Source organism: Tachypleus tridentatus, chromosome 13 (genome assembly GCF_004210375.1).
Source record: "Tachypleus tridentatus isolate NWPU-2018 chromosome 13, ASM421037v1, whole genome shotgun sequence".
NCBI lineage: Eukaryota > Metazoa > Arthropoda > Merostomata > Xiphosura > Limulidae > Tachypleus > Tachypleus tridentatus.
The window spans coordinates 142,475,324-142,487,709 of record NC_134837.1 but is presented as its reverse complement, the minus strand read 5'-3'; positions in this window follow the sequence as shown (position 1 = coordinate 142,487,709).

Genomic DNA, 12,386 nt, shown 5'->3' with positions numbered 1-12,386 from the left:
TTAATTTTCCAACTTCTATCTTGCAGGACTCCTCGGTGTGGATTCCTGTAGTGGTGAGGACCTCCCAGGGAAGGTTATGTTCTGTCTGGTTACCTTCTCTGGGATCTAAACATCCACCCACGTGTTTACTGTGCGTGGCGACCCGTGAAGGGGAAAAAAGGATCCTGGTGGTTGAGGGGTCCAACCCTAGCACACTACTTTGGCCTTGAATAATTCCTGTAGACGGGCGTCCTTTGGGTGGTCCCCCTTGGGTCAGTCGGCTGGTCCACTTGGGCTAGAGTCAACCAAGTCCCAGTGTTGGAAATTCTCAACGGGTGTTGTGGACATTGTGCCTGATGCTGGTGTTTGGATATAGTGCTCACGAAACCCTGGCGTTGCTGCATTGTCCTTGCATGACTTTGTAGTGTGTCCCCTCGTAGGGCTCCATGGTGGATGGGGTCAGTGGGTACCGAAATTTGTCTTTTTTCCTATGGATCCTCCTTCAAAAAATTTAAATAAAATAGTGAAAAAACAGTCAATAGGTAAGCGACCACGTTTTGAAGACTCTGAGCAGCACTATTCAACATCTGTAACACATGTACCTCATTTTCTCATATTACATTCTCTTTCAAAAAACCTTTAGGGCAATTGTCCCCATTTTTATTCAGAAGAGACAAGAGGGTCTTGCTGGCTCTCCAAAGTCACTAAAGAAACTTCGATCTGGAGACATATTAGTTGAAACATCCACAACCCACCACAGTGAACTCCTCTTGAATTCAACAGCAATTGGGGATATACCTATTGAGGTTACCCCTCATGCTACCTTGAATTCATCACGACGAGTTATTGTTGAGAGGGATTTGAAGAACAGTCCCGAGTCGGAGATTCTCGCTGGTCTCTCCACTCAAGGAGTTTCTGCAGTGAGGAGCATTTCCACTCGCAAAGATGGAGTTACACTGCCAACAAATACCCTCGTTTTAACATTTACATCATCACGTGCACCTGCCACCATCAAGGCAGGTTATCTAATTTGCAGGGTACGGCCATACATTCCAAACCCTCTCCGATGTTTCCAGTGTCAGAGGTTCAGCCACTCAAAGACATCTTGTCGTAGTTTCTTGACATGTGCTCGTTGTGGTGGCAAGGACCACGATGCCGATGAATGTGACATAGACCAACATTGCGTCAACTACAATGGTTCTCATTCTTCCTACTTTTGTTCTTGCCCAAAATAGTTGGAGGAAAAAGAGGTGCAGTGTTTGAAAACGACTCATAACATTAGTTATCCTGAGGCTCGGAAATTGCTGCCCGCCACTCCATCTCGGACATATGCTGCTGCACTTCGTTCCACAACTACAGTGGGAGTGCAGACAGATTCTCTGTGCCTCCAAGAGAATCGTTTTCAAAACAAATGAAAAGCCTTTTGACCTCCATGGTTAAAAAGGTTGATGAATCGACTTCCACACCCATCTCTGTTCCTCCCATACATTCCAACAAACCTCAAGATCCACATCCTTCAGTTTCAAATACAGGCATTTCTTCTAAAACATCTTTTTCTCCCACCCCAAGAGAAAAACAATCATTCGTTCACATCCTCAGTCACTGGAATCCCCTTCCAATAACAAAGACCTACCCAATCGCCCCAGGGAAGGATCCATGGAGGTTGATAGACCTCCTCCGACTAAGGACAGTAAGGAAAAAAGACGTGGTCGTAAACAGAAGAGTTTTCCACCCAATTCACCTACACCTAAATAAAAATGGCCACCTTGATACAATGGAACTGTCGAGGTTTACGTTCTAATCTGGATGATATCAAAACACTGATTGCTTCCTTCCATCCTGTATGTCTTTCCTTACAAGAAACATTTTAAAACCTGCTGATACAATCACCATTCGGCAGTTTTCTCTGTACAGAAATGACAGGCTGTGTGATGGACAAGTACATGGAGGGTGGCATTATTGGTTGAACAGCATGTGCCCACCCTGTCTTTGTCACTCAACACACCCTTGGAGGCCGTAGCCATCCGTGTTTCCTTGGGTCATACCATCACTGTTTGTTCTCTCTACCTGTCCCCTGGAGAGACATATGATCAATCAGACCTTGATGCTCTCGTTGAACAGTTGCTGTCTCCTTTTCTAATTCTGGGAGACTTTAATGGACATCATGCCCTTTGGGGAAGTGCTGTTATTGATGGGAGGGGTCGCTCTGTAGAGCGTATGCTCTCTGATCACAATCTTTCTCTTTTCAATACTGGTTCTTCCACTTATTTTCATGCATCTAGTCAGTCCTTTACCGCTATTGATCTCTCAGTTTGCTCCCCTTCATTATTCTCCCATTTTTCATGGAGGGTTGACAGTAATCCACTAGGCAGTGATCATTTTCCTATACTTTTGAGAGAGACTGGCCGTGATCGATGCCACCCTACCCACGTGCCCCGGTGAAAGCTGGATCAGGCAGAGTGGTCCACTTTCACTGCTCTTGCAGAACTTGATCCTGCCATCGTGAATCAGCCATCAATAGACGACTGTGTGGCAGTGGTAACTGACTGTATTATACAAGCAGCTACTCAGTGTATTCCTAAAACCTCGACACGTTTTCCACGATATCCTCGTCCGTGATGGAATCCTGCTTGCCACTTAGCACAAAAGGCTCAAAAACGGGCCTGGGATACTTTTCGTAGATATCCCACACTTTCGAACCGCGTCGCTTTCCAACGGGCCCGTGCACATGCTAGGTGGGTAAGATGTCAAAGCCAGAAGGAATCTTGCATTAAGTTCACAACTAGCATATCTTCTACCACCAGTTCCAAGGTCACATGGGACAGGATTCGAAAGGTCAGTGGGCACTACAATTCTGTCCCCTCTCGATTTTACTCTCTGATGGTCAGGAGGTGGCTGATGTCCGGAGCACCGCTGATACTCTAGGTGAAAGCTTTTGCCGAGTATCTAGCACTTCTGCTTGTTCCTCCACCTTCTTGGCCATCAAGACTCTGGCAGATCGTTCACCTCTTTTCTTTCGAACTAACTGTCTCTTTGACTATAATTGTCCCTTTACACTGGTGGAACTTAAAATGGCCCTTCAGCGGTCTGGCAGTATATCTGTTGGACCTGATGATGTACATTATGACATGCTGCACCATCCATCTCCTGCTTCTCTTGATGTCCTTCTAATTGTCTTCAACCGGATCTGGCAGGAGAATGTTTTTCCTGATGCCTGGGGCCAGGCTATTGTCCTACCCTTCTTTAAGTCTGGGAAGGATCCCAAGATTCCTTCAAACTACCGTCCAATTGATTTGACGAGCTGTCCGTATAAGACCTTAGAGAGGATGGTTAATGCTTGTCTTGTTTAGTTCCTCGAATCAAACAACCTCCTCTCGCCCACCCAGTGTGGGTTCCGACGACAGCGCTCCACCACGGACCACCTAATTCGACTTGAAACATCAATCAGAGAAGCCTTTCTCAAACGCCAACATCTTGTATCAATATTCTTTGATATTGAGAAGGCTTATGACACAACATGGAGGTATGGCGTTTTATGGCTCTGCCAGACCCTCGGCCTTAAAGATGCTGGACCCCATTCATCACCAAGGACTTCGACTCTGCACTGGGGCTTTCTGCACCTCTCCAGTTCAAAGCTTATACGTTGAATCTCATGAACCTTCTCTGCACCTTCGCCGTTTGCAACTATCTTTACTATATTCTTCGAAACGTCGTTCTTTACCAAAGCATCCCACCTGGGGATGTGTTTTCCTTCCTCAGTGGGCCGTACTTTTTCAGAACAGACGATCTGCCATTGTTCCGTTTGGCCTTCGTATCCAGGCGCAACTGGATGACTTGGGTCTGTCCTTGGATAACATTGTAGATTCCATAGGTCAGCCCATCTCTCCATGGCTTATTACAGCCCCCAAATGTGACCTTTCTCTCAGTCATCTGAAAAAGGCAGATTTTCCAGATTAGAAGTACCGTTTTGTATTTAATGAACATCTTTCAAACGATTATTCCGTTCCCATTTATACAGATGGTTCCAAATCAGGTAATTCAGTGGGCTCTGCTATGGTTTGCTGCGGTTCGGTGGTTACGCGCATTATCCCCTCTACAGCTTCTGTGTTCACTGCTGAACTGAATGCAATATCTCTTGCCCTGGATCACATTGAAGGTGAGTAGTGCTCCAACTGCACTATTTATACTGACTCGCTTAGTTGTATACTGGCCCTGGAATCGCTACACGTTGGCTCACACCCTGTTCTCGCTAATATTCAAAACCGACTGGCCCGTTTCTCATTAACTGCTACTTTTATCTAGTTTTTCTGGATACCAGGCCATGTTGGTATTCGCGGGAACGAGCTTGCAGACACGGCAGCTAAATCTATCTGCTCCGGCACTATCACCACTGTGCCTATTCCGTACATGGACTATGGTCTTCTATTCAAGGCTCGGCTCCGTGCCAGCTGGCAATCCACTTGGAGTGAGCAACACGACAACAAGCTTTTCAAATAAAACCTAATATTTGGCCATCTAGCTTCCGTAAGGAGGAAGTTGTTCTAACTAGACTACGCATTGGTCACAGTTTTTTAACTATTGTTTTCTTTTATCTGGAACTGATGCACCAGTGTGTAGTTTGTGTAACACTCAAATCACTGTTAGCCACATTTTACTTTCTTGCCATAGTTACGATTCTCAACGACGGCACTATTTTAAACATGTTTTTCCCAGGGTTTATCTGTAACATTGGACAGTGTTATTGGTGATGATGACACTGTCTACCTTGATAATGTTATAATTTTTTAATGGCCTTTAATCTTTTAATCTCATTTAAGTGTTGGATATTTATTCATTACACCTTTTAATTGCGGTTCCCTTTTACAGTTTCATTTTCTCTAGTTCAATTTGACATTGAAAAATGGCCAGAACATTAAATAACTTGACACCAGAACTGGAAAGGCCAACTTCAGATGACTAACGCTGCTGTTTGAACTATCCTTTGAACTACCCGTTAGTCGTCCTGGCGAGTTGTTATTCCAATTTTTCTGCATGTCTTTCAAACTTTTATTACTTTACCCTTTGGTACTAGCCATAATGACACATAACCCGGAACCAGGACTGGAAAGACCAACTTCAGGTGACTGACAGTGGTTCTAGTACTTACCTGTTAGTCTTCCTGGCGGGTTATGATCATTATCATTCTGCTACAGAAGTGTTTTACAACTTTGCAGACTGGATATCAACATTGGTTTTATGCAATTTTCTTTTTTTAATTGCTGTTTTGTTTTACCTTCGTTTACTTTTACAAATTTTACTACATTTGCTTTACTTTTACCTTCTTACTGGACATTTGGCGACTCATTATTAAGATTTTGCTATATGTCTTTTAAAATTTCTATTATTTTACATTTTGATAATGACTGCTATGACACATAACCCGGAACCAGGACTGGAAAGGTCAACTTCAGGTGACTGACGGTGGTTCTTGAACTTACCTGTTAGTCTTCCTGGCGGGTTATGATCATTACCATTTTGCTAAAGTAAGTACTTTACAATTTCTTTTACTCTGCTTTCTTTCTTACCATTGTAAACTAAGTGTCAACGTTGGTTTTATGCTTTTTTTATTTTTCAATGATTTTTTGTTTTACCTTCATTTCCTTTTCTGTATTTTACTACATTTAATTTATGTTTACCTAGCTGCTTTGTGTCATAAAACACTAAATCAATCAATCAACTATCTTCTAGGTAGTTAGATAGCCAGGTGATCTGTGGTCTGTCTCTATATTTTTCTGGTAATTTTCAAGTTATTTCTAAACAATTTGAGAGTCTGTTACTAATTATTTTTTCGATAATTTTTCCTACACAGCTGGCCAGGCTGATCGGGGGGTAATTGTTTGGTTTACTTGCTGGTTTTCCTTTTTTATGGAATACAAAGACTATTGCTTGCTTCCAAAAAAACGGGATGTATCCAGAACTGAGTGATAAGTTAAAGATTGCTGTTATGTGTTCACACAGTCCCTGAACGCCTTTTTAAAGAGGAAAATGGCTTGTATGTCATCCTCTCCTGGTGTCTTGTCTTTTTTAGATTTTATTGTTAGTTTTACTTCCTTTCCTGTTATTTTTTTAGTTTGATTGTTTTTTTAATTTCACGCAAAGCTACACCACGGCTATCTGCGCTAGCCGTCCCTAATTTAGCAGTGTTAGACTAGAGGAAAGCACTAGTCATCATTACTCACCGCCAACTCTTGGGCTACTCTTTTAACAAAGAATAGAGGGATTGATCGTAACATTATAACGCCACATTTCTGAAAGGGCGAGCATGTTTGGTGTGACGAGAATTCGAACCCGCAACCCACAGATCACGAGTCAAACGTCTAAACCCAACTGGGTAAATTGGTACATGCTCGCACAAGTGTTGATTGTCATTGAAGCGCGCAGGTGCGTAAATTGGTATATGCACGCGCAAGTGCTGATTTTCGTACATGTGCGCGCTTGGACATAAATTGTTACATGCGCACACAAGTGCGATAAATAGTACAAGCACGCACAAGTCCTTATTTTTGTAGATGCGCGAACAGGTGAGAAAATAGGTATATACTCCTGAAAGTGTTGATTTTCGTAGAAGCGTGCGCATGTGCGAAAATTGGTACATACTCCCGCAAATATTGATTTTGGTACATGTGCGCGCATATGTGTTTCAGATTTTGTTTTCTTTACTATTTTCATGTGTGAGTGGTTGGAGTAGGGACAGTGATTTCTTCTTTTATTCAACAGATATACAAGGATTAATTTGCTACATGTTTTAGTAACTGCTGATTTTGCAACAAGATATTCTGATTCTTCGATTGTTTGTGAATGGAGTTTTTCTCTTGCTACGTAACATAGATGAGCGTGTATCTGATTTTAAGAAAACAAATAATAATTTATTGTCTGCAGTATATTAATAAGCAATGTGAAATAGTTTTATACAACAAAGTAACAGGTTAATATGAATTTTATAAATCAAACGTTTTCAATCCGCTTTTGACGGTGAGGTATGTAATTCTCTTCAGCGTCGAATAATTCCTGTAACCGATTTAAGTTTCATTTAGAATGTAGGTGTCTTATACAAGGGTTCTAATGCAATATCAAAAGAAAAGAACACGTGAATTTATGTTGTAACTAGGGTTAACATTTTCTTACTTTATATAAAAAAGAATTCGAAATAATAATATTTAGAACGTGATTCATATGGTGAAATTATCTTGTTGCTGTAATGTAAAAGCACTGGTTTTTCATATTATAATCTTGCCCCATCCTCTGATACCATTATCTCGTCTGTTGTTTTCTAATTATAAACAAACTACAATTAATATTCTTCCATGCTGCATGTGTATATGAATCTTCTGGCATACCAATTCTCAGGAAGTTACACGAAATACAACTTTTGTCAGAAATAAAGTTACAATAATATTGTTCTAAAAACAGTTCAGACAGTTGAATCAAGTTCTTAATGCTAATACATACTTCAATATCTTTTCGTCAGATCAAGCCAAAAGCAAGCAATCAAACACCCAAGGAAACATGTTGACCTAATCTGATTTATTGTTGATTTCCTTTCTTTTGAATAGTCTAACAAAACGATTAAAGAGCTATTTGCTCTGTGAATTCCTTAACTTTGAACGGAAATACTATAATGACAGCAGTCAATCAACAGTATCCACTACCAATTGTAGTTTACTATTGTTTGACTAAAGAATGAAATTTGACCTTACTCTTATAACACACCCATGATCCAAAGTGTAGACCACATTTTTTTTTTTTGTTTATTTACATTGGTAGAAGAAGACAGATTAAGAAAGATCCACGAGAATAAATCGCCCCTCTTATGTGTCCCAAATATTCAAGTCTATGGTGGTGGATTCACGATTTGAGGCATATTTTCCTGACATACGATGAACTTTTCGTTCCTTTAGAATGAATATCTCAGTATGATTTGTGATATTCAGCTACTCCAAAGACGACAATACTTCCATACGTCATACCTAAGATTTGAAGAAACTTTTGACATCACCTTAACCACCAATTTCCAAGATCTCCATCCTATTTGATTCTGTTCATTGCAGACAAAATCCGTTGTCTGATTAACATTTTTACTAGCCTGTACATATTAAAATAATTAGAAGCTTATAGCAATTTTAATGAAAGCTAAAACTATAAATCCATATTATTTGCTGAAATATGTGAACACCATTGTACCAAGTCACGCACCTGCCTGCGCATCTACAATTTTACTAATTTCGCGCTCATTAAAAAAATAAGCACCAGCGTGCGCATCTACCAAAAGCGCCTGATCGCACATGTATGAAAATAAGCATCTCTGCGAGCTTACCAAAATAAACACCTGAATGTGCATCTACCAGTTTATGCAATTACGCGCAGATGTACGAAAATTAGAAATAAGCACCTGCGCGCGTCTATCAATTCATGCACATCTGCCTAAATAAGTACTTGCGCACTCATTTTCCAAAATAACCTCATGCGTGCCCATATACCAAAGTATCTGCACTCGCACCCACCAAAATAAGCCACTGCGGGCGCATCTACCAATTTATGCACATGCTCGCAAAGGTGCGAAATTTAGAACCTGCGTGCGCTTCTGCAAAATAAGCACTTGCGCGCGCATCTAAAGGTTATACACATGCAAACGCATATACGAAAATAAGCTCTTGCGTGCGCATGTATTAAAATAAGCATCTATTACGCCATCATGTATCAAAATAAAGCTCCTGAACACACATGTACGAGAGATAAACAATTGAGTGCGCATGTACAAAATGAGCATCTGCGCGAATGATGTACAAAAGAAACCTGTGCTCGCGTTTACCAACACAAGTACATGCGCGCGGATAACGAAAAAAGATCCTTGATGCGCATGTACCAAAATAAGCTCCTTCGCGTGCATTTGTCAGTTTATGCACATGCGCTTACATGTACGAAAATTTAAATCTGCACGCCCATGTGCCAAAATACGTATCTGCGCGAGCATTTTCCAAAATAACCTTCGAGCTGATCTACCAATTTGTACACATACAAGCACATGTACGAAAATTAGCTTTTGCGTGTCAATATACAAATTTATGTACAAAATCAGCACCTTCGCCCTCATGTAGGAAATAAGCATGAGCGTGCGCATCTACCAATGAACGCGTATCTATCAATTTACCCACTAGCGCGCATGTAATAAAATAAGCATTGGCTCGCGCATTTACCGAAATGACCAACTGCGCGATCATGTACCAAAATCAGCACCCGTGCGCCCATCTACGAAAATAAATACCTGCGAGGTAATGTATGAATATACGCACCTGCGTGCTCAGTTGTATTTTATTTTTGGCTTCACTTGTGGATGAATTTTAGATTAATGTATTAACACACAGATATTTGTTACAGTTAAAAAACGCTATTGGCATGACTTCCTTGGAATTGGTTTCAGTTTTATCTGCAGAGGAGGTACAAATGTAAATTCATTGGGCTTTAGATTCACATGCACAGCTAGTGATCGTTTTTCTCTCCAACATAACACTGTTCAAAGGAACAATACAACTAGTGATAAATAAATTTGGACAGTTTTTCTGACATCTTCCACCAGTGTCATTTCATTCACCTTGGTGGAGAATTGTTCTTCCCTCCTTTCTTCCTGTTATTTCCAGTTCTCCCAGGAGATCTTTAGTAAGTTTCTCGACATATACAGAGTTGATATATCCACAGTTAAGATGCCCTGCTTATAGCTTTGTCCTTATTCAAACATGGGAAAATTATATATTTCCTATCATCAGTGCTCATACTTTGGTAAGTTAGATATTTATGTCCTCTGTCATCTGAGTTACTTTAGATGAATTGAAAGTTAGTTACTGATTGCTACTTTGTTTTTTCTGGGTAAACTTAATTGTCTTGGATGTTCATTACTATTATAATCCTAATTTTTAGAAGTGCAGGACTTAATTATGTGTCCTTCCTTGTCCTTGTTAATTTAGATATTTGTTAACTTAGACATTAATTATTAACGTGTTTTTTAAGGTAATTTTGGTCAATTTGCATTCTTTATTATTCCATACTTTGTTGACTAGATACAATTAGATGGTTTGTCCATAAGATATTTATCAGTGTTTTGTTAACTGAGTATGCTTTAATAGTTTCTACATTACACAGCTTTACTACTTGTAATATTTCATTTATTCTGTCTGATTGTTTTTCATCATTGTTAACTGTATACCTTATTATCCTAATTTTCATCAGTGGGACTTAAAATCTTTTGACTTGTTATGTATTTATTTATTTCCTATGGCTATACTTGATTTTGGCTACTTCAAAGTTTGTGACACTAGAAACCTAATTTAATTCCAGTAATCTACACTTTATTGTTCTGCCCCATAGTATCCACTTTATTGATAGCTGCTTGCAACTTTAAGTCCAATTCTCAAATTCAAGACCCGACCATTCAGACTAACCTTGGCTCTAAGTTGTGTGGAGGTACAAACTTTTTCTGACTCTGAGTCTTTGCACCCTTCATTCTGGACCCTGCTTGCTTCCATCCATTTGAAGTCCAGAGACCACACTACTCTGCTCTAACAAGATGCACTATTGCATAGGATTCCTAATGATGGAGAGAAGTCTCTTCTCACCCTTCTCAATAACTCATTCAGTGATGAGTTCTTCTTTTCAACCTCAGTCAAGTTTAGTTTCCTCCTTCATCTTCACGTTTGGAATGAATAATTCACACATCCATCACCTTCCAATCTCTGGTCTACCATGGAGTGTTCACTCCATACCACCTTTAATGAGGTTCTTAAGCTTTGTCCCACTTCCCTCTACTTCTGCTGGGATGGTGGTTGTTATGGTGCATTACAACATCTTCAAAGTAGTCACTTATATCATAGAGCCAGTGGTACCAATTCCAGGGCTCTGTGCTCATGGTCACCACATTATGATTGTAGCTTTCCATTTTCCTGGCTCCCTAAATTTGGTGTTAATTTGATTATATTCTCCCAAGTTTCTTCTCATGGAGTGGCCTCTCATTTCGTGGGTGTCAACACTTCCTACCTACATGTATGGCTTTAGTCAGTTCCATTGTCTCAGCCCAGTCTCTGGTTGAATGTGTTACATTTTCCCTTTCCTGATTCATCAAGCCTCTGTCCATGTCTATTACCACAGATAACACATCTTTTGAATTTTGTCTCTTTCTCATTGTTTCTGCACTTCCCACCTTTCCCTATTATTCACCCAGTTGTTAAATAAAGACTTCTCCACTTCGATTGTGTCTAGCTATTGGGCGACCTTACTGATTACCCAACATTTCATCTGGCTTAATTTTTTCCTTTCTTTTCCCTCCTTTTTTTACTTCTTTGAATTGTTTATTGTGATCTAAATGTGGTCCTTAATGCTCTTTCCTCCATATAAACTTTTGTTTTCATATTCTATCTACATGCTCTTCCTGAAGACCTCTTTCCTTACAGTCATAGTTCAGCTACTTATTAATGTTACCCACTCATTACATCATCCCTCTTATGTCATTCTTTATCCAAATTGGTCCTTCTTCTCTAAGACCTATGCCAAAAGTTTAATTGTTTTTTACTCTCTCACCTTTTCTTAACCTTCCATTTCTAACCTATATTCCCATTCCAGTCCTGATCAACTTCTTTGTCCGATTCATTCCTTAAGATGATATATGGCATGTACTGTCTCCTACTCCAAATCCTATTAACCATATTGCTAGCTAAAATACACTGCTTAAATGACTTAAGTGATTTTTTTTCTATCACAACATCATGATATTTTTTTTTACGCAGTATTTAATATATTCGTATTTAAATTTTAAGAATAATTTGAATTGAGAAAACCCACACACATCACATTTTGGATATGTAAACATCTGCCATGTATTGGCCCAATACATTAAATGATCTAAATCTCCTAGTAAGTCTGCAGCATCTCTGATGCAGTTAGCAACCCCAAAAACCTTAATGTCATTTTCAAACTTCAAAATTTCATTACTCATTCCAGAATAAATATCATTAATACAAGTCTCAAATAGCAGATAACTCAGTAAAGAGCCCTGAGACACAATACTTGTTAGTATGACCCAGTCAGATCTAATTCCATTTATTACTGTTTTCTATCCAATTTAACAAAATTCCTCCCAGAACCACATATTTAGTTTTTTGTAGCAAGTGTTTTGTAAGGCATCTTATCATCAGATGCTTCCTGAAAATCAAGGTAAACCAAATCCATGGTATTTCCTTAATTAACTCTTTCAGTAACATCCACAAAGAATGTCACAATATTTGTTAACCAAGACTTTCCCTTACTGAAAGCATGCTGGCTCTTTCATATTATGTTAATCTGCTTTAAGTGAATTTGTAATGCATCTTTAATTACACACTCCA